Source organism: Euprymna scolopes, chromosome 30 (assembly GCF_053919585.1).
Source record: "Euprymna scolopes isolate OS-2025 chromosome 30, ASM5391958v1, whole genome shotgun sequence".
Lineage (NCBI taxonomy): Eukaryota > Metazoa > Mollusca > Cephalopoda > Sepiida > Sepiolidae > Euprymna > Euprymna scolopes.
This window is the reverse complement of record NC_136511.1, coordinates 8,732,145-8,747,443: the sequence shown is the minus strand read 5'-3', so window position 1 is coordinate 8,747,443 and position 15,299 is coordinate 8,732,145. Positions and strand designations below refer to the sequence as shown.

Genomic DNA, 15,299 nt, shown 5'->3' with positions numbered 1-15,299 from the left:
TACACACGGTCAGTCATACCAGACTTTTCAATCTCTCCACGCACACTTTTGAGTCTTCTTCAATTTTACTTTTAATGGACATGTTTCACCTTTGTATAGTTTTTCACATTTGAATGCTGTCTCATACACACAATTCTTAGTTATGATTTAGTCTGTAGTATGCTTGACTCATACAAAATGTTTCTGGAGAGTCAAGTTGCTCTTGAATACTGTCCTGGTATTATATGGACTATATATGGTTCATGTATGGTATATCAACTGTGGTGAGTTTTCAGGTGGCGTCCTTTGGTGTTCGGATCAGATTTCTTGGATCTGACGCCATGCTTTCTGGATAGTTATTTTGGTGAAGGGTTTCTCTTAAACTAAACATCTATAATGTAAATCGCACATGTCTGTTTAAATGTATATATGTATGTATGTCTGCCTAAAAATTTCACAGGGGCGACGGATTTTCACAAGATCGGTATCATTTTGAAGCTCGGCCCTTCGGATGACAAATATAGAATATTAGCTAAGAACATTACTTCCTTCATTCTCAACTGGACACTTTTCTACAGGGAGAGGTCGCTTTTTTTTTTTTTGCCACATTTTCGAAAGTCATCTCCTCTTTTCGATTGACTAGCCTTAATTTAAACCTTTGTCACTTTCGGTTTGGCGATGGACGCAACAGCAAAGACGTCACATTTTTTTCTTTCATGGTACGGGTACGAGCCTACCTGTCTACTATCACAATTTTTTTTTTTGCTCAACACACACGTCCAAACACCCGGAAAACGCCGGGCAGCCAGGCTAGTCTCTTGATCTTTACTGCTGTTACTATATACTGCTTTTGCTCAATGATGTAATCAATGGAGACTCCTTTTTCTTTACATTTTATGGATGGTGGGAGTTGAAGTTTAGTCCAATGAAAGTTGACTTTCGATATACAGATGACATTAACCCCTGACCAGTGGAAGTTATCGGCGCATATAAGACGTCACTGTAGTATCTCTTTTCATAGTAGGGAGCGACTGTGACTAAGTAATTAACGATACGGACTAGAAACCTGAGTGTGCCGAGTTCAAATCCAGCTCATTCCACGAAAATACCTGACCTTGTATTTAACCTTCTGGAAAGGGGGGGGTCAATAAAATACACATACCCAACTCTATCTAGATAAATAAACATGAAGAACATACTGATTCGTGTCACATTTTAGTCAAAGCTAAATAAATATCTTTTTTTTAAAAAGGAAATAGACACGTCTTCAAAAAAATGTCTATTTTAAAAAGAAAATCGTCTTATGAAAAAAAAACAGAACAAAGAAGACAAATTATACAAAACAGAAAATAAATAAACAATAAAATAAATAAAATAAAATCTACCGCTCTTCAAATATATGACTTTGTTTGCCTGTTCAACTCTCCAATCTTTGTATTCCTCCATTTTGCAATGAAACTTTTTTTCTTTTTCGTGCTCTCTGCCTCTTATTGTCTGTTCTGTCATAATTTTTCTTCAAGTTCAAACATATTCGCAAAAGAATTCAACTTCTTTGCTGACATCTTTATATATATATTTTTTTAATGATATTTGACGATTCATTTCTCGAGTGGTCGACTTTTATATTAAGCATCATCGTTGGAAATAGATTCTTTGCCTGAATAAGAACATTTCACCAGCAGCCGAGAGATGACAGTGGTAAAGTGGATAGTGATGCAGATTGACGAACCGAACTGGGTGCAGAGCTGGTGATGTCCTGGTAGTGCCCGGAATCAACCTCTTCATTGTATGTCCCAAAGTTTCAAGTATAAGTCCTAGTACTGAAAAATATTATGAGCAAGGGAGATAATTTGAATATAATTGGATTCTAGTTTTTGGATTCCCGAGGTCAACACTCTGTCAAGACCCTTTCCCCTTTATACACCACTACCTGACTGTGTTGTTAGAATCCAATCAGTTCTTTAATACCACCAGTGAAGCATCTTGGATGACGTATCTACCCCGATCATGTATTTCGGATGCTGTGCTTATTCTGATGATGTGTCTGTGGCTGTATGCCTACCCCTGGTGATGCATTTGTGACTTCATATGTACCACCAGTGATGCACCTATGACTGTGCACCTACCTTCAGTGATGCGTCTCTGAATGTGTACCTACCTCGATGATACATTTCAGACTTCATTCCTTGTGAGAAATTCTGCAGAAATAAGCAGGCTACTCATTGGTCGGTTTGACCGCCCACGATTTTGTTTGAACCTATCAGATTGATTGTTTTTATTAACTGCCGAGGTATATTCTTGGCATTATTTTATGTTTCAGGTAACGCTAGTTTTCACAAAGACAACAGGTCGAATGGACGTAAGAAAACTTACTCGAGGCATGTAACCTCAAAACCCCTTTGTCTCATTGAGATGTATTAATGCCCTAACGTTGGGCAAAGTTTTATTATCATTTGCAAACACCAATGCCCTTACACTTTGCTCTACGATTGATTGACTTTCTTCATTATTTATATAATGTCTCTCCGAGATGAATTTAAGGTCTACATTTTGATCTGCTCTTTGTCCACCATTCGGACGGTTATTACAGTGAACTCCATGATGACTAGCATTCATCCTTGGAAGGCATTACTTATCGACTTGTTGCAACTATTCTTTGAACAGTGCTGAGTCTTGAATCCTGCAAACATGAAGAAAAACCATGAACTACTACCCATACGGGTGTTACTAGCGCTGTTTCGGCAGAAGGCTAAAGATGGCACATCTTTTGCAATTTAGATCTTTTTACTTTAATAAAATTTACGTTGAAGTTTAAAGGTGAGCCTGTTGTGATTTCTGTTTGTTTTCTTTCATTCTGCTGAGGGCAAAAACCGAGGTACGATGATCTCCCACAGCCTACCCTGGTCATGCGTCACAGACTGTGTTCCTACCTCGGTGATATGTCTCTGGTTGCATACCAAATTTAAGGCATCTAAATCCCTTGATGCGTGTCTTGCTGACTGTGCTTGCTTTATTAATCTGTCTCCAACTATCTGCATACTTAACTTTCTCTGTCTGATTATCCTGTCTCCCTTACCAACCTCAACATTAATGTCTATATCTAGCAATTACCTACCAACCTCTACTCTCTATACACGCTTCTCTAATCTCTTTGTCTTATGTCTCTATGAAATAAATGCCATTATAAGTACTCACACACACACACACACACACACACACACACACACACACACACACATATATATATAATGCAGGTTTTAGAAATGCTTTTTTTTCTAAATAATTATTTTAATGTTACTATATTTTTAAACTGGCCTCATTTTTTTTTACAAAAGATTTTGAAGATGTCTTTTGATGCTGGATGCTCGGAGCTTATAAGAAAATCGATGCCAGAAGAATATAAAAGAACTAGTTATTTGAATAAAACTTAAGTCTATGGGAAAATGAAAAGAAATCTCTCTCTTATATATCAAGTTGTTCGAAAGTATGCTCATGGTATTCCATATAGAAATATTTGTTTCACTCAGTAAGAACTCGGCAGTTTAAATTTTGCAACAAATATTTACACAGAATATATTGTGATAAAGGGGTTCCTTCAGTCTTTGACAGACTATCGATACCCATGAAAGGGTGCCTGTGCATGAAATTTTTTGTAGCAGGAGGTACACAATCTCCAACCACATATCTCCGGAGTCGACATTATTAAATACCAAGTGGCAAGTGAAGTGTATGTACAGGACAACTGGAAACAAATGCCGACATAAGCGGGGAGCACATACAGCGCCAAGAATTCCCAAATGGTCACCCATCTGGTACTAACCAGGCTCAACATTGCTTAACTTCGGTGATCTGATGAGAACCAGTGTGTCAACGTGATTATGCCGTAATATATTGTGATAATGCAAGTATATATACATAACACTAACGCACGCACACACACACACACACACACACACACGCACGCACACACACAAGTTTTGTTTTGTTTGGTTATTTTGTTTTATGGCATAGCAACCCTTTTCGAGTTATTTAATGGAGAATCCCATCATTTTGGTAAAAGTTTTTATGCTTCAAGTTCTTTATATCTTCAAATATTTATTCATGATGTTTGGTTGTTTTTTAAAACGAAAATTTGTTGTTTTTGTTTTTGACTTTGCAGAACATGATTGAGTTTTGCAAAGAGAAATGGAAAAACATCAATGTTTAATGGTCAGGAAGCTTGTATAACCAGATAGCATGATCTGAGAGCACTGAATATATAAATTAGATACGTGTTTATGTTTATAGATTTGCATGTACAGGATGAACTCCTAATTAACCGATCATTATGAATTCTTGGACACAGCTGATGGGTGTAAGAATGGATAACGTGGGCTATATTTAGTTTAATTAGTTTTATATAAAGGAGGTTGGATGGAAACCATTTATGAAAATTCAAATACTCTCTATTGAAATTTTGATCGATATTATCAATCGATAAATAATTTACAAATTCTAGTTGATTTTGGGCATTTTACAAAGGTGTTAGGGAATATACTGTATGGAGAACCTCGAATTTTAAAACTTTTTATATTTGTATTGAATTTAATCCATAATTATTCGGCAACACTACAGCAAGAGTTCCTGAATTTGAATTTTTTACGCCTCCTTAAGTCTTAAATTTGAGACATTTTCTAGAATCAAAATCATGTAATGGATTTTTTTTTTTATCAGAATTAGTATAAGGATGCTAGACGTAAGGTTTAGTATTATTGCATCTTGATATTAATCTTGATAAGGAAGCATAAAAAAGTGGTACAAAGCTGTTCTGGTGTATTCATCTTTTTGCAAACTGTTATCCTCATCTTCATAATTGTCGCATTTCACCACGTTTCGGCCAACTCCTCCTCTGGCCTTCTTCAGGTGGTGTTAACCGTGATGGGATGAAAATGCTGAGTCTTGTAACTGTACATCTAGTAATTACTACCTTCCATAGTTTCTTCAGACAATGCTCACCTGGAACTGTATAGACTGTGGCACAGTGGATAGAGATTTTGAATCTCTGCGGTTCCAAATGAACACTGCCTAAAGATAGCGGTTTCAATCCTACCCAAAGCAGGCCAGAGGATTAGTTGGCCAAAACGTGGTGAGACAACAACAACTATGGAAGGCAGTAATTACTGGGGACACAGTTACAAGACTCAGCATTCCTATTAACCACCTGAAGAAGGCCAGAGGATGAGTTGGCCAAATCGTGGTGAAACCACAACTATGAACATGAGAATAACAGTCTGCAAAAAAAAATTAAATAAATAAAATAAATTGAATACTCCAATGAAAGGATTTAAATAAATAAAAAAACTATATAAAACTGTTCTGTGTCAGTAATTAATTTTACCCGTCCTGGGACGAGTTTGTTTCTGTATGTATGGCCATGTTGAAAAAATGGATAAGAGTTTTTGGGTTAATAGATGCGGAACAGTTAAGGTTGCGAGTTCAATTCCTCTTCATCAACGTTTTGTCTTTATTGTTCAAAGACTTTTTCAAGTTGACTAATTTCTTCAAAATGATCGGTATTTACCACTCTCCCACCGCGAGAGGATGTAACACAAGGTCAGAAGGTGAAAAAATGAGCCTGTGCCACAAGAGGAGAAGCAAAAATAAGTCTGGGTAGCCTCGTCGGCATTTCCTGGTGAGGGCACCTCAGATAACGAGCAATAAACTTGCTCCTCCCAAAAGCCGAGAGGCAATGCCTGGGAGGGTGGACCTCCTAGGGCTACACAGAACATTTTGGATCAGTCCGACAGCAAAAAGACCATTGAACATTCAGGAGAATATCACTTTCACAATGGATTTTTCCAAGTACTCTAACCACTGTGCCACAGGTCCTTGCAGATAGTTAGTTCTATTACTAATTTTGGGAGCCTCAAACCAATTTTATTTCTAGTTGTAAATATCACTATTTATTACTAATTGTATATATATATATATATATATATATATATATATTATTTATTACTTATAATTAACGGTCCCCATATCGTGTAGAATTCTATACTAGGTCTACTTGGTAATTTATTGTCGCCCAGCATATGTACTGCTTCTTTCAGCTGTCTTAATCTCAATCGTTCTTCTGTCTATAATTTTTATTTCGTCCTATAATGGGAAATGGTTTCCCTTTTCCCTCCAGATATTGTCAGCCATACTCGACTTTCAATCTCTCCACATATTACGGCTTTTCAATTTTTTTCGAACCGTACTTTTAGTGGACAGCATATCTCACCTTTGTATAGATTTCCACATTTACATGGGATCTCATATACACAGTTTTTAGTCATTATTTTTTCTGAAGGGAGCTTGTCACATAGGCTGTTTCCGAGGAGTTGAATCGCTTCTGAATACTGTCCACTAAAAGTACGGTTAGAACATAGAAAAGCCGTAATACGGTTTGATTAAAAAATGGGTGATTTCATTGATTTCGATAACAATAAAATATGGGAGGGTAGAACAGTTGTTGATACTTATTCAATCTCGAACAACATCGGGTGTCCCTGCTAGTATATATATATATATACTAGCAAAAGTACCCGTCGTTGACTGGGTTCAAAAACAGCCTACAGAAAATGGACGCTGATTTATGAAAGTATGATAGGTTATGAAAAGGAAGGGTTGTAAAGAGATAGCTTCGAATTTAGGGGTATCAAAACCAAAGCAAAATATGATGAAAGTAAAAATAAAATAGATAAACCCCATAACTTATTATACCATACCTGTTCACACTGAAACACTTATCACAATATTCTGTGGATCTATATTAAAAAACCTTGTTAAACTTTCTGACATATTTCCATTCTATGGAGGTCAGGCGCGAACGAACACCCCATAATTTTATTATACCATATTTCTTCAAACTGAAACATAATTATCAAAGTATACTTACGTAGATAGATATGAAAAGTCTTTATTAAAGTTTGTGCCTATTTCCATTCTATGGAGGCCAGGCGCGAATGCAGAGCTCACAATTTTATTATACCATCTCTGTTTCAGTTAAAACATACTTATCAAAGTATTCTTATGTACATCTATATCAAAAACACTTGTAAACGTTTTTTTTTTTTAATTTTTAAATTTTTTATTTCCATACTTTGTGGACCAGGCGCGAACGCAGACCTAACAAATTTAATGAATCATCATTATGCCAGATCAAAATACCCATTCCTGTGTCTCGATACATCTTCTATCATTATATGTGATCAGTTTTCTATAATAGTCAACCATATAGGAGCCTATTCGTGACCAGACACACACACACACACGTTCAGCTTATATATATATATATATATATATATATATATATATATAGAGAGAGAGAGAGAGAGAAAAGGGACAACAGTCTGTGTTTGTATTACGTACAATTTTGAAAGAGAATATTGTCGTGTTTAGTTGAACAGAGCTTCTTTCTTAGAATTGCACGCCTGTGGAATTCTCTTCCGTTTGCCTGTTTCCTAACTGACAACAACTTGGATGTCTTCAAGTCCAACATAAACAAATTCCTGATGATAAACCGCCCCCTTAGGTAATCCAATTTATCAAATCTCCATTACTAACAATTACTACGATATTATCCTATTGATTATTGTACACGCAATAACCTATATACTTGAGTGTCCTCCGGGCCTTGATAAATGGTGACTCCTATGTAAAAAAAAAGAAACTGCTGATTTTAGCATTTTTCTAATCGAGAGTTAGTACCTAAAACAACATTCGCTGCTGCTGCTGCTCCCCATAAGCTTGATCGGTGCACATGTGCATTAAAAATGTTCTTGCTTTATAAAATGTTTCCATAAAATTTTCTCCAACAACATTCTAAATGCACAAAAATAAAACTAAGATGGTATGCAGAGTGTCGACTATGGATATAACTTTATAATCTAAGCCACTTGTTGACATTGGTGTATGTCGGTGAGGACAGCTTCCTGTAATAATGTTTAATTATCTCCCTTGCTGAATAACTCTTTCCATAAAGAGATTTAAATGGCCTCCCACTCAATTGATAAGATGGGAGGGTTTTAATTCGACTTGATTACACATAATGCCAACGATTTGGTAGGCGAGTGATGTCCTTATTCCCAGGGTGGAATGTGTTCTCCTTTGTCTCTTTTTTTCTGGTTCACCCGATTTGCCTTTTGTAATTTCCTTTCATCCGTCCGCCATCAATTATAACCTCCATTTTCACATCAGATAAACAGTCGAACTAATTCGAATCTCAGCCCAGTTTCCATAAAAAAGGCCGACCACATTTTCGATGCATTTAACGAGATTTTTTTCTCCATTACGAATCATGTCAAACTAATTTTGGTTAAATAACATTTTAGAGTCGACCTGTACAATGCACCTCACCTTATATATTTTCTTCTTTTTCATCTGTTTTTTCAATTTTTTTTTTCAGCGGATTATGATCGATTGGACATTAATCTACCAGATTATAAAATGCAAAAAAATTAATATTTAAAGATTTTAAGAGACTACTCAGTTTCTAATACACCGTTCTAGTAAAACAATCTTCCATATAAGGACCAGTTGATGGGAACACGAAACCTGAAGAAGTAGAAGTTTGATAATATTAGAAACTGACTATCTGCTAAAAATTTTTAAATATTGAATATATTGAGTATATTTTTGTAGATAATCTGGCAGATTAGTGTCCAATCGTTAATAATCCGTTAAAAGATTAAAAAAAAAAACGAAAAGAAAAGTATATATATATATATATATATATATATATATATATATATATATATGTAATATATATATAAGGGGTGTGTGTATTGTGTAGACCAGCATATTTTAGAAATTATTGAAAACCAAATAAACAATAGGAATTATATATATATATATATATATATATATACATATATATGATGATCATCATCATCACTTCTTAACAGAAGAAAACCATCTTTCTTTGCTTTATTGTTGATTAGCCTGGGTGCCCGGCATTGCCCGGGTGTTTGGAGGTGTGTATTGAGCAAAAAAAAAACAAAAAAAAAGTGGTAGTATACAGGCAGGATTGAACCCGTACCGCGAAGGAAGAAAAGAAGATAAAAAAAAAATGAGGTCTTTGCTGTTGCGCCCATCGCCAAACCGGAAGTGACAAAGGTTGAATTGAGGCTAGTCAATCGAAAAAAGGAGATGACTTTTGAAAATATCGACGGACAAAGCGACCACTCCCTGTAGAAAAGTACCCAGTTGAGGGTGAAGGAATTAATGTTTTTAGCCAAATTTTCCATAATTGTCGTCTGGAGGGTCGAGCTTCAAAACGACCAATCTTGTGAAAATCCGTCGCCTCTGTCGAAAGTTTTAGGCAGACATACAAACATACATACATGCATACATTTATATATTAGTAACTAAAATTTAAACAAACAGATGAGATTTGTTTTATAGAAGATTATTTATCCATTTCCATGTACTTTTTAAAATATTCTTTAGTTTTTTATTCAATTTGTTTTATAATTTGTTTTTATTTGATCAGTTATTTATTTTGTGTGTGTGTGTGTGTGTGTGTGTGTGTGTGTGTGTGTGTGTGTGTGGAGGTGTGATCAAGATGCATTTTCTATCTTCTGTGGGAACGAAGGTGACTCTTCAGACCATCTCTGCTCTTACAGTCTATTGCAGCTGAGATTGAGGGACGCCAACCGGTACTGCTTTGCCGTAGACATTCATATGACGCTTCAGACCTCCATTTGATTTGCAGACGATAGAGCAAATAGAACATCTGTGCTCCACTGTGTTTTCCCCATCATAGAAAGACCGATAGATATTTCTTTTATCATAAAACAAAAATATATATTTAGGCATTCCTATATATGAAGTACGAAAAGATGTAAAAAAGGGAGGGGTAATTTAACTCCTTCATAATTTTCAAGTTGAAAGACAAAAAACAAAAAATCCATTTCTCTGTTACTTAAAAAAAAACAACAACGATAAAGAATAAATCTTTATACATATATATTTATATACAAACGGCGTTTCAAAAGTAATGCCTCCAATTTTTATTCCACCGGAATAGATCAGAGGGTATTGCCAATTGCATTTTTATGATGACTGAACTTATGCATTCATGACTTGAATGTTTCATCTCTCTGTTGCAGATATTGACGGTGTAAGCCTCTAAAACAATGCAACTCCTGTCATGGACGTGGGTCAGAAGCAGAGATACGTCATTGAATTCCTGTCCAAATTGCATTGATAATGGTGGTGACTAGAAATAATAAACCCTGGAGCACAAAAAGTCGCTCATTTTAATGGTACCATCTTATAGTTGTAGCTCTTCAACTTTTTGAATTAAAAAAAAAAGGAGGCTTTACTTTTGGAGTGATCAAGGTAATATATAAAAAGAATATTTTAAAAACGTTCTCATTAAAAGTAAAAGGCGTTTTATTTCTTAATTTAACCTTTTTTTATATTTCTGAATCTTTTAGATGAGGATTGAAAAATTGTACTGTTTGAAGCACTGTCCTCAGCTTGAGCGGGATTTGTTCACATAAGACCCGTGTTATACAGTATAATCACGTTGATACATCGATTTTCATTAAGCAACGTTAAGCCTGGCCAATTTCAAATGAGTGACCATTTTGGAATACCAAGCGCTGCATGTAGTAGAACCTCAACACCCTCCCTTCAAGAACTGCAAAAATCTAATGTCATAAACTCCCTTAACTTGCAACTGGTAACCGATTGTAAATTTGATATTTCCTAGAAACTTCCTAAAAAGGAAGAAGCCGGATCAACCTAACTAGGATGAATGCTGCTGGCATCTACAAGGTGCCTTTAATGAGTTTTCAGACTTTTTTGTGCAGGCGTTGAAAATTGTTATAAATTCTTGAAAATTCAGTATGTTATTATTATACATCTTATGAGATGACTGACCAATTTTTATGATTTCATGTTTAAGTGAACAGCTACAGCAGGAATTGGAATGCACCCTACTAAAGCCTGATTTTCACAGTTGGTGAATTTCAAAAATGCAATCTGAACGCGAAGACACTTTAAAAGAACGATATGCAATAAAATTCTGTTTTAAACTTGGAAAAATGACACAGAAACGTATGGAATGCTTCAGACTGCTTTTAGACTATCTTGCATGAATCGAGCATCAGTTTTTGAGTGGCATAAGATTCAAGCAGGGAGTCTATGAGTGATGATGAGGTGTGATGAGGATGATAAGGAAGTCAGAACACTAGAGTTGATTGGCCAAATAAAGAATTTCATAGATAAGGACTGCCGTGTCTTTATAGAAACAATAAGTGCACAGTTTGATGTCAGTGTGGGAACTGTACACACAATTATTCGCAAGGAACTGGAGATGCGGAAGATTTGTGCAAAGATTGTCTCAAAGGTGCTCAGATAAGATCAGAAAGACAGATGTTGTAATGGGCATCAAGGCAGTTCCTCACCCTCCTTATAGTCAACACCTTGTTCCTTTTGACTTTTGGTTATTCTCTAAGCTCAGAGACTGTTGTTATGAGACAATCGACAAGATGAAAGTGGCTTTGAAAAGGCTCATTGAAACCGTTATATAAGAGGACTTCCATGGGACCTTCCAGAAGTTGTTGGAACAGTACAACAAGTGCATTGCAGCTGGAGGAGATTACTTTGAAAGGACCATAGTTTCTATGTATGCACTATCAATAAAAATGTCCATACAAAAAAAGTCTGGAAACTTATTGAAAGCGCCTTGTACCTACAAGGACCAGTGGTGTAACGGATGGAGTACTTTCTACCTTGTATGACTGATGGAACAAGAACATGCTACCCCTGAGGATTAAATAAAGGTTTCTATCTGATATTCTGTACAGATTCTCAAGTTTTATAAAGTACATCTGAAGAAGATCGAAGGTTACATCGGTCGAAACGTTGTGCGAATAATCCAAATGGTACGAATTATCAGTCGTCATCTCAAAAATTAAGAAACTTGAGACGGAGTATTGTTGTTTACATTTTTTGGCATATCGGACGATTCAAGCAATTTTCTCTCCGGCTAGAACAGTTTGGACAATGTTTTCATCTGTTTTTCTTCAGCCAACCGGAAGAAACAATTTTCTTGACCAATGTTTTCCGGTTTTTATCGTATATATTTTGACCTTTTTGATTGGCCACCAACCTTTTATTATTGTTAAGAGGAAGATTTATGGAGCTGTTATTTGAATGTCTGCTGCCATTCCAGCCAAAGACAGCCCGCCATGGCCTAGAATTAAATCAAAGTTCCCCATAAAGTTTGTCGTCATAAAAGACAGCGTTTGGGGGTATTTTTCATACTTCATATAGCAAAGATGTGAATTCACCGCTTTTTAATTAAAATCTGCAACAGGAAAAAAAAAAAACTAATTTTTTTTTTTTTTTTTTTTTTTTTTTTTTTACAAGGGAGTCACCACTTCTCAAGGCCCGGAGGCCACTCGAGGATAAGGGTTAATGAATGAAAGGTGATGGTGTAGAAATCGTTAATGGTGTAGATTGGGTAGAATCTCTTTGCACTATTTCCCTATCTCCTTTCACACACACACACACACACACACTCTCTCTCTCTCTCTCTCTCTCTCTCTCTCTCTCTCTCTCTCTCTCTCTCCTTTGCTAACTTTTATAGCATTAGAATTATTCAGACTCCGCTCATCTTCAGTGTTATTCTTAAATATGTAACGTTTGACACTTTTCAGGTGTATGATGTCAAACTCAGAATTTGTATAGAATTTCGAACTGAACCCATTATTTAATCCTTGCTCTTGTTCCGCCAATCATGACTGGGTTAAAGTCTTAAGGAATAACTAGGGCTGGGACAACAGCATATTCTTTTCATTGTTTTGACTCTCGAGTATATATCAGTTAGACTCAGTTAACATTACTCTCTCTAAAACCACATCACTCTATCACACACACACACACCTATATATATATATATATATATATATATATATATAACATATAAGATATTAACTTATATATACTCGAGAGTCAAAATAATGAACAGAATATTCTTATTGTTTTGACTCTCGAGTATATATCCGACACAGTTAGCCATAGTTAATCAACTGAGAACCACATCACTATAAATAAAAGCATATAAGATATCAACGGATACACACGCGAGAGTCAAAACAATGAAAAGAATATGCTGTTGTCCTAGACCTAGTAATTACATTTGTATTTACTTTAAACTGATAATCAAAAAGAAAAAAAACTCTGTATCTAAATATTTAGTGGTTTTTAAAGAATTTGAATCGGTAATTGTATTGGAATCGGGAATTGAGACCAAAATCAGTAATTGCATTAAAATAGGAAAAGAAAAAAAAAAATATTGGAATCGTCCCATGAACTCTACAAACCAAACATCATTAAATATTTCCACCCGTTTGCTCATTGAAAAAAAGAAAATGCTCTTTTCCACAAAGAAAACATGAAACTTGAAGAATTTCTTTTTCTGCTATTCTTATCCAATGTAGGTCTTTGGAATGGAACTTAAAGTAAATCTTTTTTATTGAGTGGAAGGAATAAATCGATTCGCTCGTATTTTTTCCATTTTTTTTTTTGTTTTGTTCCGTTTTTCTGATTTTAGCCGTTAAAGCTTTCGAGATTTCTTTTCACTATCGATAATCAATCCAGTCGTAAATGTTTACTTTCTTTTTTTATAGAATTGCTTTTTGTTTAACAAAAACGAAAGAAAAAAGTGTTCACTTATTCTCATGCGAGGTGCTTTAAATAAGTCTCCAGATTTTGTTTCGTATGGCCACTTTTATTGGTAGTACACATAAAACTCTAATCCCTTTCAAAGTAATCTCCTCCCGCTGCAATGCACTCCCTGCCTTCCTTGAATCTCGATGCCACTCAAAAACTGATTTTTATTGCATATCGTTCTTCTAAAATGTCCTCACGTCCAGATTGAATTTTTTGAATTCACCAGCTGTGACAATCAGGCTTTAGTAGGGTGTATTCCAATTCCTGCTGTAGCTGTTCATTTGAACCTGAAATAATAAAAATTGTCAGTCATCACATACTGAATTTTCAAGAGTCTATGACAATTTGAAATGTTTGTCCAAAAAAAAAAAAAAAAGATCTGGATACTTATTTAAGGCAACTTATATATTTATTTTTCTTTTCTTTTTATTATTAATTTTCTGCTTTTAGAAAAATAGTAACGTCAGATTTCTTTGATTTTATGGACTAGGAGAGAGATGCGTGCAGAACAGGAAGCTTCTTTGATTAGGACGAATTAAAAGAATGGTTTTGAATTCTTGAGTTAGATGTGGGACGCTTAGGTTGCAGGGTCAATCGGCAGGAGAAAGTCGAGGAAAAGATGGGAGAAAATGATAAGAATAGATTTGAAAGAAAAAGGTATAAATGAAGACCTGGGCAGAAATAGATTAGTTGTGAAATCAATTTTTAAAAGTCGTCCAAACCAAGCCAAGATGTAAAACAGATGCTTAACCAACGATGATGATGATGATGATGATGGTGGTGGCTTTGGTTCCGCTCTTGAACACTTGTAAATTTTTCCGAATGTATATTTTTCAATATTTTTTGGAGGGGTTGGGGAGTAGATGCTACCAGATCAGGCTGTCTAAAGATACCGGCTTTCTGTCCTGAAATGCACAAAACAATGATATTGTTTTTTTTCCCCTTTACCTTTGAAAAACTCAATCATGCAAAGTTAAAAACAAAAACAATAATCCTCTACAAAACCACCAAACCAAACATGATGAATAAACATTTGAAGATATAAAGAATTCGAAGGATAAAACATTTTTTTTCCAAAATTACTGGATTTCGCATTAAATAATTCAAAAAGGGTTGATATGCCATAAAACCAAACCAAACAAAACAAACGAATATTTGGGCGCATCTCTTAAATATTAAAAAAATCATACATGATGCTAAACATTTTATGAATTCTATGAAAGTGGTGGTAGCATAATTATGTTCACACACACATTATATTACCGACGTTAAGCAGCATTGAGTCTGGTCAGTACCGGATGGGTGACCATTTAGGAATGCCAAGTGCACTATGTAGGAGGATGTCGACAACTTCCTTACATGGTCATCTCTCTTGATGGGGATATACACGTGACTGGGAACCGTTTGTAAATTTCCCATGAAACTTCTTCCTCTGGAGGAAGCCTGTTCAACCTGCCTAGGGTGAGTGCTCAGAGCTGGTTTTTCGCAATTGTGTAAATAGACTTTGTTCGACATAATGAAGCCTAATACGGTGACGTCATTTTACATGCATTGACATCCGCGCTATGCTACACATTACTCGACACAATAAAGAAATGAGGTGCATCTGG

General features: G+C 35.4%; 1 protein-coding gene and 1 pseudogene across 3 annotated transcripts in view; one reads left to right on the top strand and one right to left on the bottom strand.

The window, feature by feature from the left end:
* LOC145254646 (protocadherin Fat 4-like) overlaps positions 1-15,299 on the top strand; it is a 1,852,201-nt gene that overhangs the window by 193,226 nt on the left and 1,643,676 nt on the right. The window lies entirely within an intron of this gene.
* Positions 3,752-3,868, bottom strand: LOC145255069 (5S ribosomal RNA; annotated as a pseudogene).